We start from the raw sequence: 17,070 nt of genomic DNA on the forward strand, positions 1-17,070 counted from the left end.
TATATATTTATATTAATAATAATTTCAAACCCTGTTTACAGGATATTTTTAATCACAGGTCAAAAGAACAGCTACTCCGATTTAATACTGAAATAAATGCCACCGAACCGCTGGCTGCTAAAATGATGCTCTGCTGGTGTGCAGGACCTCACGGTGGACTCTGGCTGAGCCGGGACTCTGCGGATGCCTTGATAAGGATGATGAAGCACATGGCACCACATAACCGTGCTGATAACTGTGTAATGCTAGCACATCCCGTGTGGAGTCCCGGTGTGGTGAACAAATGAGTCCGACTGAAAAGATGAGTCCGAGCTTAGGACCCCATTAGTATGCCAATAGTATGCCTGATCTAAATCTGTTTTTCGCGACAACTTGTTGCTAACGTGAGCTGTTTTAGTGTTATTATGTGGTAGCTTTATGCAGAATGCTAAATCCCGCTTAAGGTAAGATTAAATTAAATTGTATATGTAAATTGTGTATATTCTATAGCTAATATTTAAAATCTCAAGTTGCGTCAATAGCAGAGGAGAAAGACCGCGAAATTTAAAAATACTCCTGTTATAGTGTCACGAAATGTAGTTTTGAGTTTTTCAGTCGAGAATGTAGTTGTTTGAAGCTCAAATATGTTGTTTATTTATACAGATAGCGCCGATTTAAAAATTTGATCTGACGTTTTCGGAGTTGTGAGATCTAGGCGATCACCGGGCGCTCAGCGCTCATGTACCCCGCCTGGAACAGCCAAGGGGGTAATCTTTCAGAAAACACTGAAGCTTCCTCGGGCGCCGCCATTGATTAGCGGACCATCACCTGCTGTTAGCATCCCATTGACTCACATTCATTTTGGCATCACTTTGACAGCGAATAACTTTACATCTGAGGCGTTTAAATCAGTGGCGGCTGGTGCTAAAAATTTTTGGGGGGGCACAACAAACTGAATTTTTAATTCAGGACTGAATGTAGGCTTATTGTTAAATAACAATTTAACAGTGATAATAATGTAGCTATCATTAGCCTAAAGTTTAGCTAAAACTTCAGCCGGTAGGGTTGGGAAATAGCCAATTGCCAAATAAATCTGAATTTTTGGGCTAAATGGCGATGTATGGTATAATCTGAGTATTAATTATTATTTTTCTATTTGAATAAAAAAAAACCTGTATTTAAATTTTTTTTTAATATTTAATATCCTGATCGATATTGTCCTACAAACAATGTTTATATTGAAGGTTATAAAAACAAACATAGTGTAACCTTGCTGTCTATCTGCAGTCTATCCAAAAAAGGGGTCAAATCACATTACATTCTAACATTGCAACATTACAATCTAAAAACAAAATAATGTTTTTTAAAGAAGTAGTTAAATTTACTAAACCAAAAAAAAAAAAAAGCTAATATCATAAAAATACACATGTAGGTTTGAAATTCTCTAGCACATTTATATTCACCAACAACAACAAATATTCAACAACAAATGTTTTAGCTAAATATATTTATAATTTAGTGCTAATGTATATTTTAGTCAGAATAATTGCGTTCCTATTCTATTGCGCTCCGTCTGTTCGGCGCGCATGCACGCGGCGGCGCTCGTTCACGGAAGTATAGCTTGCAGAAAGCTCGCCCACTCATGACAGCAAACTGGACTTTCTAACATTTACAGATGGAGAATATGTCCGTGAAATGTAAGTTATGCACTGAGGAAATTATTGGATGTCACTTCAGCTTATGGCTAAATACTAATAGAGGTATATTTGTTTCCACCAATCGCTGCACAAGTGAAGTTTACGTATGATGACGAAAGCACGTTAGTTTGAGCCCTCCCAGAACCCATAGAGAATGCATTGCAGTGCCTGCAGTTCGAAAAAAAAAAATCTTTGAATGTAAGTCTATGGGAAGACAGCCAGAGTGAAATCGCCCAAAAAGAGGCGGTACTCCACAGAACGTGACTCGGCGCTGATTGGACTATATCCAGAGGCAGAACAACAGTGAGTGACTGCTAGTGTAACTCTGTGGTTGAATGAGATAGTTGAAAGTCCCTTTCACACTTTGGTGGTGCGTCGCCCGATCGCCCTAATGAAGAAACCGCCGCTGGTTTAAATACTCCATTTGTCCATTATTTATTTCTAAAGAAACACGACAATGTATAAAAGGCTCCATTACCTTGTATCTTACGTTATGGCCCCGTAGAAGCAGTTTTTGTAGAAATAGGCTAACGATTGCGTCATAACCACGCGACTCTCTGTCACACAGTAGAGAGATTACCGTATGGACAGGAGGAGAAGCGGCAATCGGGGGGACGTGGAGGCAAAATGACAAAGTAATTAATCAGAATACTTGCAAAAGTTTCTCCTGCTCCTAGCTCATGGACACCTCCTACTCACGCTCTCCGTCTCTGCAGGTTTCGGAAGGGAATGATTCAGATTTCTCCTGGCACAGCTACTAGAAGACAGACGGGTTGCTACGTCGTCAAGCTCAGTTTGAGTCTGCGCAGTCGCTCAGCCATCAGGAAGAAAGTGCTTTTCTAATTGACTTCACTTTTCTCCATTGAAGTCTATGGGGTCGCTGTGTCCATTTCTTTTACTGTCTATGGGAACAGCCTTACCTCGGCTAGTCGTTCTGACGTTTGCCGCTGGCTCTGATGTCTCTAGTCTAGTGGTTAAACATGAGATATAATTCGTCATCTCATTAATCTATAATTTGTTCCCTGGCAAATCGTTTTGGCTGAGGGCAAAGTTTAGTTTCATAACTTTATATAAATTATTTAGGCTATTTATCTTTAATGTTGTAGCCTGCTGACTTATGTTTGACTGAATCGTTTGACTTTATTTCTTGACTTGTATAGCTTCTTATACCTTTTAGGCTACTTATACTTTTATAATCAGATTCAGATTTTCAGATTTTCCTTTATTTGTCCTCGAGAGGAATTTTTTTTCCACCATAGGTGTGTACATAATACAAACACACATAACATATTAAGAACATGAACATATAAACATGAAAAAAAAGAACAAAAAGAGGGCATACCTGACGTATCAGTGGCCGATTTTTGTATTTAGAGCTCGTATAGATACAGGAACAAAACTCTTACTTGTCAGGGTGTGGGTGAGGGATGAAGCGAGGACTCAAGTGCAGAGTTGATGGCACAAGGAAACACATGACAGCCATGTGCTCACACAAAACACAAGCACATGGCCAGTAAAACTAATCACAAGCCATGTGCTTACGAGACATGAACACGCAGCCAATGAGAACTCACAAGCCACGTGTTCACACAGAACATGACAACATGAAAGCACACAGCTAGTGTAAAACACAAGCTGCGTGCTACAGAGCAAAAGACAAAGCAATTTTTTTATTTTTGTTATTTAACCTTTATTTTACCAGGTAGGCCGATTGAGAACAAATTCTCATTTACAACGGCGACCTGGCCAAGATAAGGCGAAAAATGTGCAAGACAACATAGAGTTACATAATAAGTACACAAAACACTGGAGTGCAAATTTACAAATTACAGTGAAACACAATAAGGAAAAACTTCTCAAAAACTTTGGAAAGACAGGGTAGGATGGATATTGGTCTGTAGCAGTTAGGGTCGAGGGTGTCTCCCCCTTTAAACAGGGGAATGATTGCAGCGGATTTCCAATCTCTCGGGATTTCGGAAGATAAGAGAGAGAGGTTAAATAGACTGGTGATGGGGGCAGCAATAATATTTGCATATCATTTTAGAAAAGATGGGTCCACATTATTCAGCCCAGCTGATTTGTAAGGGTCCAGCTTTTGCAATTCTTTCAGTACATCCGCTATCTGGATAGGAGTAAAGGAAAAGTGTGTGAAGGGGGCTGGGCACGGGGGTGTTGTGGCTATAGGGCAGCTAGCTTGAGGGCGAGTATTTAGATGAAAGGCGTGGCCGGCTTCAGCGAAATGCTTATTAAAGTTCTCTAATATCTTAACCTTATCTGTAGTAACAGTATTATCTAATTTTAGGGCTGTAGGAAGTTGGGAGGAGATAACTTTGTTCTCCAGAGTTGTAACAGTATCCCAAAACTTTTTGGAGTTGGTATAGCAGGCAGCAAACTTCTGTTTAAAGAAGTGGGCCTTTGTTTCCCTAACTACCTGAGTATATCGGTTTCTGGCTTCTTTAAAAAGTTGCATATCGTGGGGCTTGTTTGAGCCTAGCGCGGTACGCCACAGAGTGTTTTTATGTTGACTGAGAGAGGTCAGTTCTGTGGTGAACCACGGACTGTATCTATCTTTCGTTCGGAACTTTTTAAAAGGGGCATGCATATTTAGGACAAAGAGAAATTCACTTTTGAAGTACAGCCAAGCGTCCTCCACTGACGGGATGAGATTAATATTTAACCAGGAAATAGCGTTCAGGTCATTTAAAAAGGCCTGTTCGCTGAAGTGTTTTAGACAGCGTTTGACGGAGATGAGGGGTGGTCATTTGACCCCGGTCCTATTACGGACGCAGGCAATAAGGCAGTGGCCGCTGAGATCCTGGTTATAAACAGCAGAGGTATATTTACAAGGCAAGACAAGAAACAAGACAAGAAAGCACATGAAACAAGGTGCACAGACAAGACCAAACAGGAGTGTCAGGGCTCTGTCACAAAACCAAGAAATAGACTAGACAGAAGTGACAGAACCCTGACATTACAAAACTTGGCCTTTCTAAACATCAGTAACCTATACCTACGGCCAGAAGGCAGAAGGATAAAATATTTATAAAGTGGGTGTTCTGAGTCATTTAAGATTTTTTTTTTGCCTTTCGCAACGTGAATGTTGAGACAATATCCGGTAAATAGGGGGTAGGGATACCAATAATTTTACTTGCTAAATGAGTTATCTTTTAAGAATTTGTTCTTGTTGGTAACTGTAAGCATATGGAAAAAACAAATGGCACCATAAGTAAGAACTGGCTCAATAATACTGCGATACAGAAGCAGAAGAAGACGTGGCTGAACAGACAAGTGCCTAAGTCTTTGTTGACAGCATTTGTAAACCTCTAGAGCAGGGGTCATCAACTATATTTGTCCAAGGGCCAGAATTTTTCTCTGCAGACACCGTAAGGGCCAGATACTCGTAATATAAAATAAATTTTGAATTGTATCCTAAGTAATATGTTATAATTTGATATACTAATTCTCATTCCAAATTTCTGTTATTTTTTACATATTACCTGTACTGCAGCAAGCCACCAGGGGGTGATAGCAATATTTTAGGCTTCATACTTGTGAGGCTGTCAAGCTGTCCATCACTGTCACATGCAGGTCGTAGTTTGTGGAGAACACTAGAAGAAAGGCCATCTGAATATATTTGAATGAAAAATGGCACTCTCAAAGAGCCTTAAGCAGAAAGTTGATACAGAGAACCGTAGTTTTAATGAAGAATTGACTGATAAGTTTCATATTCATAGTGCCTACTTTTAGAAATGCTGTACCTGTGTGCCTCATTTGCAACGAAACTGTCGCTGTCGCTAAAGAGTACAATCTGAGGCGTCACCACAGCACAAAGCATGCAAGCTTCAAGGAGTCTTATCCTGAACAGTCAGAGGCCCGTCGGATAAAAGTTGCTGCTTGGAAATCTCAGTACTCCCATGCCAGCGGAATTATTAACCGAACTTCAACTGAGCAAGAGAAGGCAACAAGTGCATCTCTGCAGGCTGCCTGGGTACTCTCCAGGCATAACAAGCCATTTACCGATGCAGAGGTTTTTAAGGAGTGCATGGCATCTGTTTTGGAGGAACTTGACACTGACAAATCTACGAACAGGATAATTGCGTCTGTTAAGCAGATACCTCTGTCTGCTAAAACTGCTGTTCGCCGTGTCCATGTTTTGGCAGAGGATGTCCAGCGACTTGTAATTGATGAGATCAAAGAAGCCAGATACCTATCGCTGGCTATTGATGAGTCCACCGACAATACTGACATTTCCCAAATGTGCGTCTACGTCAGATATTTTGACGGCAAAGATTTCAAAGAGGAGCTGCTGGCCTGATTCCACTGGAGGGCCTGACCACTGGCACTATTATCTTTGGTAAGCTGGAGGAACTATTTCAAAAGCATGGACTGTCATTTGAAAAAGTCAACCTGGTTGTCACAGATGGTGCTCCTGCCATGATTAGCAGAAACAGGGGAGTAGTGAGCAGAATTAAGGCTGTCGCTCCCAGCATTAACGCACTTCACTGTCTCATTCACCAAAGCGTGCTGTGCGCAAAATTAAGTGGCGATCTTAAAGAGGTTATGGACAAAACAATGAAAATAATTAACTTCATCAGGGGGAATTCAAGCACACAGCACCGTTTATTCCGAAAATTTGTGCAGGAATCTGAAGCCTCTCATGATGACCTCTTAAGTAAGTAAGGGCAAAGCACTGGAGCGTTTTGTTGAACTCAGGGATCAAGTTGTAGATTTTTTTAAAGTCAATCAAAAGCGGCAGCTGACCACCTGTGCATCATTCAAGACACAGAATACATGTGCAACGTTGCATTTTTAACGGACATATTTTCCCATTTGAACGCACTAAATTTACAACTACAGGGGAAAGAAAAACCTGTGGTGAATATGGTGGAAAAACTTGATGCCTTTGGAAACAAACTTGATCTTTTCCACGAAGATTTGTTGTCGGGGAGGCTGCTACACTTTAGCACACTTAAGACAGTGGGTCACAGCAAGGTCACAGAGAACATGAAGACATTTATCACACAGCTGAGGGAAAATTTCTCTGCCAGATTTGATGACTTTGCCATTCCCAGGGATGTCATTGGATTTGTGCGTGACCCGTTCATTATCAGCCCAGGTGGAGAATTCTCCACTAATGTGAGGAAGGTGATGCTCCCCATGTTCGGATCAACATACACCTGTGAAGCTGCGTTCTCAAAAATGAACTCTATAAAAACGCATGAGAGGAACCGACTGTCAAACCAGTCTTTGGAGGACTGCTTGCGCATAAGCCTGACAGCTGTCAAGCCCGATGTCAAAAAGATGGTGTCGGAGGGGAAATGTAACTTCTCCCATTAAGCAAACATAGTATTTTAGTCTGAGATTTTCTCGGTTTTACTTTATTTGTGTTTATTTGTTGGATCACAGGCTACTTTAATTGTATGTAATGCATGCTCTAGAGTGTGCTGGTTGAAATTGAGATTTTGATCCAAAATAATGGCAAGATATGTAAAATACTCTTCTCTCTCAACTATCTCTCCGTTAATGATAATGCTAGAAGCATAAATCTGTGTTTTTGAGGTGCTAAAGACCAGTTCCTTAGGCCCCGTCCACACTACTGCGTTTTCGTTTAAAAACGGAGAACTTTTGCTACGTTTGCACCTCCCGTCCACACTAAAACGGTAAAAACGGAGACCCAAAACGGAGAAGTTTAGAAACGCTGCCGACCCGTTTTTCGTTTTGAATCTCCGGAGGGCGTTTTAGTGTGGACGGGTCAAAACGGAGGACTTTAGAAACGATGACGCAGAAGCTCACGCTCGGCTCTATGATTGGGTGTCATCGGTCATGGCGTATCCTTCCCTTCCTTCCCTAAATTCTGCATTTTACAATGCTATAACTGCCAATTCGATCGATGTTTGACAATTCTCGTGTGCAGCGGTAATGTTAGCTACTTTCTTCTTCATCAAATCTGAGGAATAGTCAATCCGTTTCCTGTTTACACCGGCACGCGCATGCCCAGTGTTGGTGAATGGTCACGTGATCCGCGTTTTCAGTCGTTTTAATGTGGACGGAGATCAATTCTAATACGCAGCTAAAAACGCTGGTGTGGACGGAGATCGTATTCGTTTTAATTCTCCGTTTATAAACAAAAACGCAGTAGTGTGGACGGGGCCTTAGTCTTTAAAATATTGAGGTGCAGAAAGTTATCCTCACACCACGTGCTAAAATGTGCTGTAGAACGTTGATAGTCCAAAAAAGAGTCATTGTCCTCATTAAGCAGAGCAAGAATGGCTGTATCATCTGCATATTTAAAATAATGAGTAGTTGTAAATTGACTCTGACAGTCATTTGTGTAGAGAATAAAAAGGAATGGGCTAAGTACGCACCCCTGGGGGGCGCCGGTATTAAGGACAATGGTTGGTGATAATGCACTGTCCACTTTAACCACTTGGGGTCTATTAGAAAGAAAATTGTGGATCCAATATATTAGAGATGATGGGACTTGCATACTCTGTAGTTTCTTTATCACCTGATGACGCTGAGTCGAGTTAAAAGCGGAACTAAAGTCAATAAAGAGAAGTCTGGCATAATTCCCAGAGATGTCCAGGTGTTGAAATAGACAATGTAGGAGACAGGCCACTGCATCATCAGTACCTCTCTTCTGCTTATATGCAAATTGTAGACAATCTAGAGATGGTGTAACGTATGGAAACATAATGTTTTTGACGATTTTCTCAAAACATTTCATTATAATAGAGGTTAATGATACAGGCCTGTAGTGATTTAACTCGGATGGATGCGTTTTTTTTGGAACAGGAATAACAATCGATGATTTCCATTTGACAGGTATTGTTGAAGCACAGAGTGAGCGAAGGAAGAGAGAATGAAGAATAGGGGTTAATTCCAGGGAACAGCTTTTCAAGACCCGGCCCGGAATACCATCTGGCCCAGGAGCTTTATTCGGTTTGCACTTACTGAGCTGGAAATAGACATTCTGCCTGGTTAGAAGGGACTCATAGTTTAACTCTTGAAAGGGCAAAGAATCCAAAAGGCTATCACACTCTGCCGAGAAATCAGAGATATCATAATGGCTATTATTGATCAATAAAACTGAAATTTAACAAAAAGAGACAGGGTTGTGTCATTTTATTTTATATAGCCAATGTAAGAATATTTTAATTTAGGATATATAAAATATGATATCACCAACACGTCATGTATTTTTTTCATGTATGGGATGGGAAGTATTTCAGAGTATGTTGTCTTGAAAGAAATCAAGCATCACTGGCAAAGGCTCAAAAGAGACCATGCCTTTCTAAAAGATCTTTTAAAAACAGATTGTTTGGGTTTTTTGTTTTACTTTTAGGACCGAAGAACATCTGGAAATGGGATGTCACGACTTCTTTTCTGTTTGTTGAGAAAAAGCTACACTACATCAGTTATCACATCTTCTTTTCATCAGTTAGGGTGCAACTGAACAAACTGTTCTGAAGGATAAGAGCATGGTTGCTCTTCGCAACATTCTCCGCCAGGAAACCAATGTGCCCCAACTCAAACCATTCCTGCGGCGTGACAGTAACCTGGGTGGTGAGAAAGGCAGTACATTACAGTAGATGGTCCACTTTTTGAAGTAAATGTTTATGGCAAATTTAAAATATTACATATACAACCTTTTTCAGTGAATATTCATGATGATTACTGCCTGAAGACAGACATGGCAGGAGGTGATGCATTACGCACAGGTATGCTTTATTTGATTTTGATATTAGAGTTAAATCTGTGCATTTCTTATTTATATGTAAAAATGTACAATAAGTAACTTTGGCAAAGATTTGTGACTGATCCAAACGTGTTTACAGAAATTGTTCAGTTTTCAGTGAATCGCTTTCACATCTTGGATCTAGAAGAGGTAAGATGTCAAATAAATGGAAGTCTGTTATATATTATATAATACTGTATGTAAGACAATTACAAAGCATTCTTTTTTCTAGGAAAATGTATATGAGAATTTTGAGCGAGGAAACCGACACTCATTCAGTTTTCGAGATGCCAGGCCACAGTTGAAGATTTCGAGACACTGTGTCCACAGAAGAAAAGTTCCCCATGGCTGAATGACGACAATTTGATACAATTTGGAGACATATTTGTAATATCTCTAGTTATTCCCAGTTTCCAGAAAACGTCCAAGCCTAAAGCTGCAAAAGCGTCAAGTTTCATCCCAAAATGTCACTGTCTGCGAGTCTCTATCAAGTGTACAGTTGCACGTGACGTGTTGCAGCATGTGTGTGTGTTTTGCAGAGTTCCCTCAACCCTGTCCATGACAACAAGTCCAGCCTCCTAAAGCTGCTTTGTATTGTTGTGTATTTTAAAAAGCTCTATAAATGTCCTAAAACGACGTGCATTTTGCTTGTAGTTTTGTGTTAATAAAAAATCAATATATATTACATCTCATAATTCAGTTGAATTCATTATGTAATGTATTGTGTAATTTAATTTAATTTTTATATAAGTTTTGGTTCACTAATTTTATTACATTAAATGTTATTGTATTGTATGATGTTCTGTTTTAAGAATTAATTATTACATAAATCACATGCATTAGTACACAAATGACATGCTTGTAATAAAAAAATTATATTATGCCCTATTGCTTAATAACAAATAACTTTGTCACAAAACATACCTAAAAATGTTATTTCTTTCATTAATCAGGATAAAAATAAAAGATTATTATATGAATTAAGGGGTTTGATTGATTACATTAAGGTTTGTGATTCTGTAATTGTATTATACTGTTCTTTAGTCAAGGCTTGACAACCAATTAATATTTATACTAAGTACCCACAAAACATAGCTAGCATTCTGTCATTTATTTAAATGTCTAAACTGTTAATAAGAAAAATAGTAATATACACAAATAAACATTATTTTATGGTTCTTTTAATAAAAAAAAAGTGTACTTGTAACATATTTTATGTAAAAAATAATAACATAATTATAATTGCATTACGAACTGCTGTGAATACGGTAAGACAGTATCAGGGCAGTATAAGCTCAGGTAAAGCTCAGCTAGCACGATCATCGGATAACGTTAGCTGTATGCCATGCTACTATCTAAGCTAACTAAAAAACACTAACAACGAGAAATGTTTAATTTCACAATCTATAGCTTCGGTTAAATACTAGTATATGAAACGTATAAGTTAAAATACAATAATGAAACGTTATAACGTAGTACAAACGTCTTCTATAATAAAGTGATTTTGTATTATTTGTAACCAGGCACTAAAGCGTTTACCCATAAAACGTACTTTGAACCAATTGGATTGCTTGGGTCCTAAGCTCGGACTCATCTCTTCAGCCGGACTCACTTGTTCACCACACCGGCTCTTTCCGGTGCCAGTATCCTCTGTTTGCAGCTGGTTCACACAGGAACCATAAAGACTGAAGCCCTGCGTCAGCAGATCATTCAGTTTCCAGATGCACAAGACTTTAATCAGATTGTCCTTCGCTTTGAAAATTTAGCCAACAGCCCCATCTTCTCCAAGTATGTGTGTGTGTGTGTGTGTGTGTGCTACAGATGGGTGTCATGTCCACATCAAGACCCCGCTGGACCCGCTGGCCAGGACTACATCAACAGAAAACTCTTCCCATCCATCAGATGCAGGCAGTGGTGGGAAGGGTCGGTTCCTTAAGGTGCCCCATTATGCTATTTTAAAGGCTCCTAATGTTGTTTTGTTGTCTCCTACAACAGGTTTACATGCATCACAGGTAAAAAAAAAAAAAAAAGAGTTTCATTTTCTCATAATATACATTGCACATCAACACATTTTCAATGATTCTCATCTCTGAGAACGACAGACAATCTGCATTAATAGACACAGTTATAGGTAATAGTGGCCCACAACTGATTAGCAGAAGTATTTCAGTAAGACAGTAATAACGTGAGTAACCTTTACGATGTAAAACACAAAACTACGTATTTTGAACACCAGGTAGAAAATATATAGGCCTACATCAATAATTAGTCATTACAGGTTGTGATTCTAAAGGGCAAGTTGGTCCAGATAAACTGGGTACTGACCCTTCTTTCTAGAGCAAGCGTTTTACGAATCCCGCATTGAACTCTGAGATTTGAGAAGCAGTCATCAGTAAAATAAAGGGAACACAGCAGAAGTTTGGGATTGTACTGCTGTGATATCGTGGTAAAGATGAACTTTAACCACTGATTCTTCACATGCTCATCCTTTGGAAGTGAAAATAAACTGAATTTACTTTCACCGATATCCACACGAACGAGCTACAGCAAGATGTCCTGACGGGTACTATGCAAATGTAGTGAGTCGTGACGTGTGAACTTAGCAAAATAGATTCGGACTCCTAACGACTCGTTTGAGCGGTTCAGAGTCGACTTTCTTTTGAGATTAACTGACTTTATTTATGATGCACTTTCAGCTTCACAACTTTGCAGAGTGTTTACATTCACATAGAGCTACATTACACACTACATGAAAGGTCATTTTCAAAAATCCATAATAGGGGCACTTTAATGTTTTTGTGGGATATCCTGGTTCTGTCCACAACAATAGAGTTCACAAGAACAGGCGCGAGCCGAACATTTGCCTGACGACAGGAGACATGATAGCGGCCACTGCAGTTGTGGATGATATTTGCTCCAGCCGGTCCAGTGAGAGTCTGTAGTGGGAATAAAGGCCCCATTTACACTGCATGGTTCAAGTGACCCAATTCCGATTTTTTCCTCTCATGTGGCACAGATCGGATATGACCGGTGAACGTGTAAGCAGGAAAAAACCGTATGGATTCCGATTTTCTCAGATCGGATTCAGGCCTCACTCATATGTGGTAATTAATCGGATATGAATCGGATACGTGCATTTGCGTCTGCCATGTAAGCAGACAAATCGGATATTCCCCAGTAAATGCGAGTCATACGTCATTAAAAAAGTGACGTCAACTCAGGTGGACACCACCAACTGAGATCACGTGACTTATTATAGGCGCGATGGAGGACGAAGGATACACACAGTGGAGTAATGTGGAGGTTTCATGTCTTTTAAGTCTTTGGGGCGAAGAGACTGCAGGCAAAAATGCAGGGTTGTTACCGAAATAAATCTGTGTTTGAAGACATTTCACGAGATATGGGGAGGCACGGTTTTAAGCGCTCGTGGCTACAGTGCCAACGTAAGATAAAAAGCTTAAAAAACAAATACAAATCGATCAAAGACCCCAGCAATAAGAGTGGAAATAGCCGTGCAACATTCCCATTCTTCGACCAAATGGAAGGCATTTTAGGTGACAGGCCAAGCTGCCGACCACCCGAATTACTAGTTAGCTTCAGAAAAGAGGATGCCGCTTCATCAGTGGACTGTGAAGAGCCGGAGTGTGAGAACATTAACGTTCCAGGTAAGGGCAAACTAAAGTTTTTTTTTAGATAGTCTAGCATATTAAAGTTGTTTCAGCAATCGACAGATTAGAAAAATATGTTAGCAATTACAGTATACAAGGGATGTGACCAGCTACCATCATTCATTACAAAGTATGATAGCTAACATGACTTTCTAATTTGATGAATGCTACAATATTATATAATATGCAATAGGCTATTACTTTAGTTGTTTATATTACATTTATTTTTTTGTTATCATAGACTCTAGACTTAAACATGTGATCACAGTTAGTCATACTTCTTTAGAGTAATATCTTTAGTTCATATCAGTAGCCTGGCTAACGTCAGACCTAGTCTCATTTGAGACGTGAGTCTGGGAACCACATGTTCATTTTCTCGTATTTGAGGCATGGTTTACGAATGCCCAGAGCCGTTTATTGGGCGCTGCGAATGTCTATCAAATGCGCCTGTACGTAGCTCATAGCCAATCGTTTCAATTATACCAGATGATGTATGTAGAGCGGCAGAAATTCGATGAGGAAGAAGACGAAATAAACTTGCGTTCTAAACTACTAAGAACACTATCAAAGGCTGCATCGAAAGGTAACGAAAGGTAACTGATGCCATGTTGAATCCATAGATATAAACAAACTGCTTCGGTGTGTCGCATAGACGTCGTCATCGTCTTGCTGCTCCCTCCCCGTTCTGTGATTGGTTCCCTTTTTGAGGGGAAAATCTGGTCCATGGTATCCAGGCTGCCTAGCAGCGTGAATAAAATCGCGCTGCGTTCAAGGCAGCATGAGGAAACCCAGACTATCATATCAGCCACTTTTTAAAATTTACAAGTTAAAATTTGTCAAACAGATGAGCCCCCTGACACGCCACAGACCGCCTCGAGTGAGACCAGTGGTTCATCCAATGATACCACATCATTCAATGAGAGAGCCTCATCCAGTGTGAGCACCACAGAAGTACCTACAAGGGCCTCAAAACCAACACCTTGCTCAAATCAACCGGACCGTAGTACACCAGGTAGGATTAATATTAATTTGTATAACCGTGATTTTAATTTTTGTTTGTTTTTTACAAATAGGTAATTTCATTCATTCACGGTGTAAAGTACATATTTTTTTGTACAAAAATAAATATTATAGCAAGACAGCTATAATGTTATTGGTCAACACTCATAGTGCAGTAATTGATAAAGTAGTCAACAAACAAATTGCTCACTATCTAAAAACATTTGTCTTTTTACAGGTGCACCTACTACACGTAGGAAGCGAAAAAATAAGCTTGAATCCACAATGGATGTTTTTTCAAAGACCATCAAAGAAGCCCTATCTCAGGCATATGATACTGAGCTACAGCTTAAATTGCAAGCAGCCCAGCATGCCCACGAATTTAAGATGATGACACTGTTAACAGAGTTTCTTGCAGGAAGACCATCATACCAGCCACCACCTCACCCAGGCCATGCCACCGGGTCAAGCAATTACCCAGATCAGGTTCACCCACCTAGGTTTAGTCAAGATTTTTCCCACCCTGGTCCCTTTACGCAGGATCACATGCCCAAGTTTTCTCCAAAATGATGGCCACCCCTGTCCCCCCTTTTACCAGGATTATGTCTCTGCTGGTCCCTTTCACTATTCCCACCCTCCATTCTTTTCAGATAATCGTACACCCCTCCTACCTCCTGATACCCCACCTCCAAAAACCTTCACCACCCTTCAACCTCCACCCTCTCAATAGGGCCGCATCTGCTCTAAGCCAGTCAGTTCCCCCAATCCAAATTCAAACATACCGGAGTTACAATTTTCATCACCCCTGCCTTCAGAGGATGACTAGTAATTTTCAAGTCATCTTGTAGTAATTTTCTAGTTTTGACTAGTCAGGATGACATGTTTTCTAGTGTTTTCAGGCTTAGTATTAAGGAGAATGTCAAGTTCATACTAAACTATAGTTTTTTTTTTTTTTTTTTTTTTTGGAAGAGCATTTTATTCTTATTGTAATGTGTATAAAATGTTTGATATATACACAGACTGGAAAATGTTAATTATTTGAATAACAGTAAAAATAAATACAAGTTCAGCATTATGAATGTTGTCTTCTTATCTTTTATTACATTGTTTACATTTATTATTTTGCAAAATATTGGGTCAGTGCCTCCCTGATTCTTAGTGGCTGGATGTCTGTAATGCCCTGGGTCTGTGTTGTGTTTTTCACAGATGTTATGCAGAGTGCAGCATGTGGAGATAACAATAGGTTACTGTTCGTAACCCCGGTTCTCTGAAACATCGAGTGGAGAGATCCACCTATGGGAAGGGCATCCGCACCTGACCTCTGAAGAAGCATCCAATTGCACCAAGTCTGGCCTGACAGACAGAAGCGCGTGACCAATGCCCGGTAAGGGACCCGCCCCTTACCAAGTGTATAAACCACTAGCACGCACTATCTTACCTCAGTGAGCATATTCGCTTCTCGTGCAGCAAGCGGGGCAAGCTTGGTGGATCTCTCCACTCGATGTTTCAGAGAACCGGGGTTACGAACAGTAACCTATTGTTCTCTTTCATCATCTCGTTTCGAGATCCACCTATGGGAGATATGGACAGCTCCCCGATTGCCCAATACACTACAATGAGGCCCTGAAAGCCAAAGGGAGGTCACCTGGAAAGGCGGTGCATGACACATCACAAAGTGAGACAGACACATAGCAACGAAGAATAACGTGTGATAACATGCATTCGTGAACAAACCTGACCACACTCATAATGGTGAGAACCTGGTGCCAGGTGCAGGTTAGAAACTTGCTTAGTGACCTTAAAGTGCTGGGTTAAGCAGCCCAGGCTTAAGGGGGGGTATCTGACAAACGTATGGGGAGAGGCCCAGCTTGCAGCGGCACATATGTCCTGCAAAGAGACTCCCTTAAATAGAGCCCAAGAGGCAGCCATGCCCCTAGTGGAGTGAGCTCTGATGCCCTCTGGAGGCTGCACCCCCTTTGACTCATATGCCAATGATATAGCTTCCACAAGCCAATGAGAAAGTCGTTGTTTAGAAATGGGGTTCCCTGAGTAAGGGGGGCCCCAAGAGATGAAAAGCTGGTCGCTTTTTCTAAACGAGCTAGTCCTGTCCAAGTACGCCCGCAAGGCACGTACAGGGCACAACGCGTTCAACCTCTGCTCCTCCGTGGAGAAGAAAGGAGCTGGGTGAAATACGGAAAGCTCAATCACCTCACATGTGAATGCCGGGAAGCATTTTGGCATAAAGGCCGGGTTGGGCCTAAGAAAAACTTTATCTCCACTAAGAGAGAATTTAGTGCACGAGGGATGATCAGAGAGTGCATGCAGATCACTGACGCACTTGGCAGATGCCAGGGCCAGGAGCAGAGCTGTCTTTAAAGACAATGTCTTAAGGGAAATGCTTCCCAGGGGCTTGATGAGCCATCGCTTCCAGCACCATGGAGAGGTCCCACTCAGGAACTACTCTCCTGGCTACCGGAAGAGAGCGGCGTGCGCCCTTCATAAACCTACGAATAAGGGGGTGTTGCCCCACCGTAGAGCTGCCAAATCCCACATGACAAGCAGCGATAGCCGCTAAATAGACCTTAATAGTGGAAAAGGATCTTCCCTTATCCATAAGATCCTGCAAAAAGCATAAAATGTCAGTGGTAGAGCACAGATATGAAGTTAATCGTCGCCCTTCACACCACTCTTCAAACACCCGCCACTTACAGTCGTAAAGGGACCGTGTCGAAGATGCCCTGGCACCCTGAATAGTGGCCACAACACGTGGGGGGAGCCCCAACGCGTTTAAGTTGGCCCTCTCACGGGCCAGGCCCAGAGGGCCACCCTGTCTGGGTGCGGGTGGTAAATTTCCCCGTTCGCCTGGGATAGCAGGACCGTGCGAAGTGGGAGGGGCCACGGCTGGGCATACAGCAGAGGGATAATCTCTGAGAACCACAGCGCCTTGAGCAGCACGTTCGGCCACGGATGTGCCATTGTGTCCACGCCG

The sequence above is a fragment of the Squalius cephalus genome (assembly GCF_949319135.1).
Source record: "Squalius cephalus genome assembly, chromosome: 9".
NCBI classification, from domain to species: Eukaryota; Metazoa; Chordata; class Actinopteri; order Cypriniformes; family Leuciscidae; genus Squalius; species Squalius cephalus.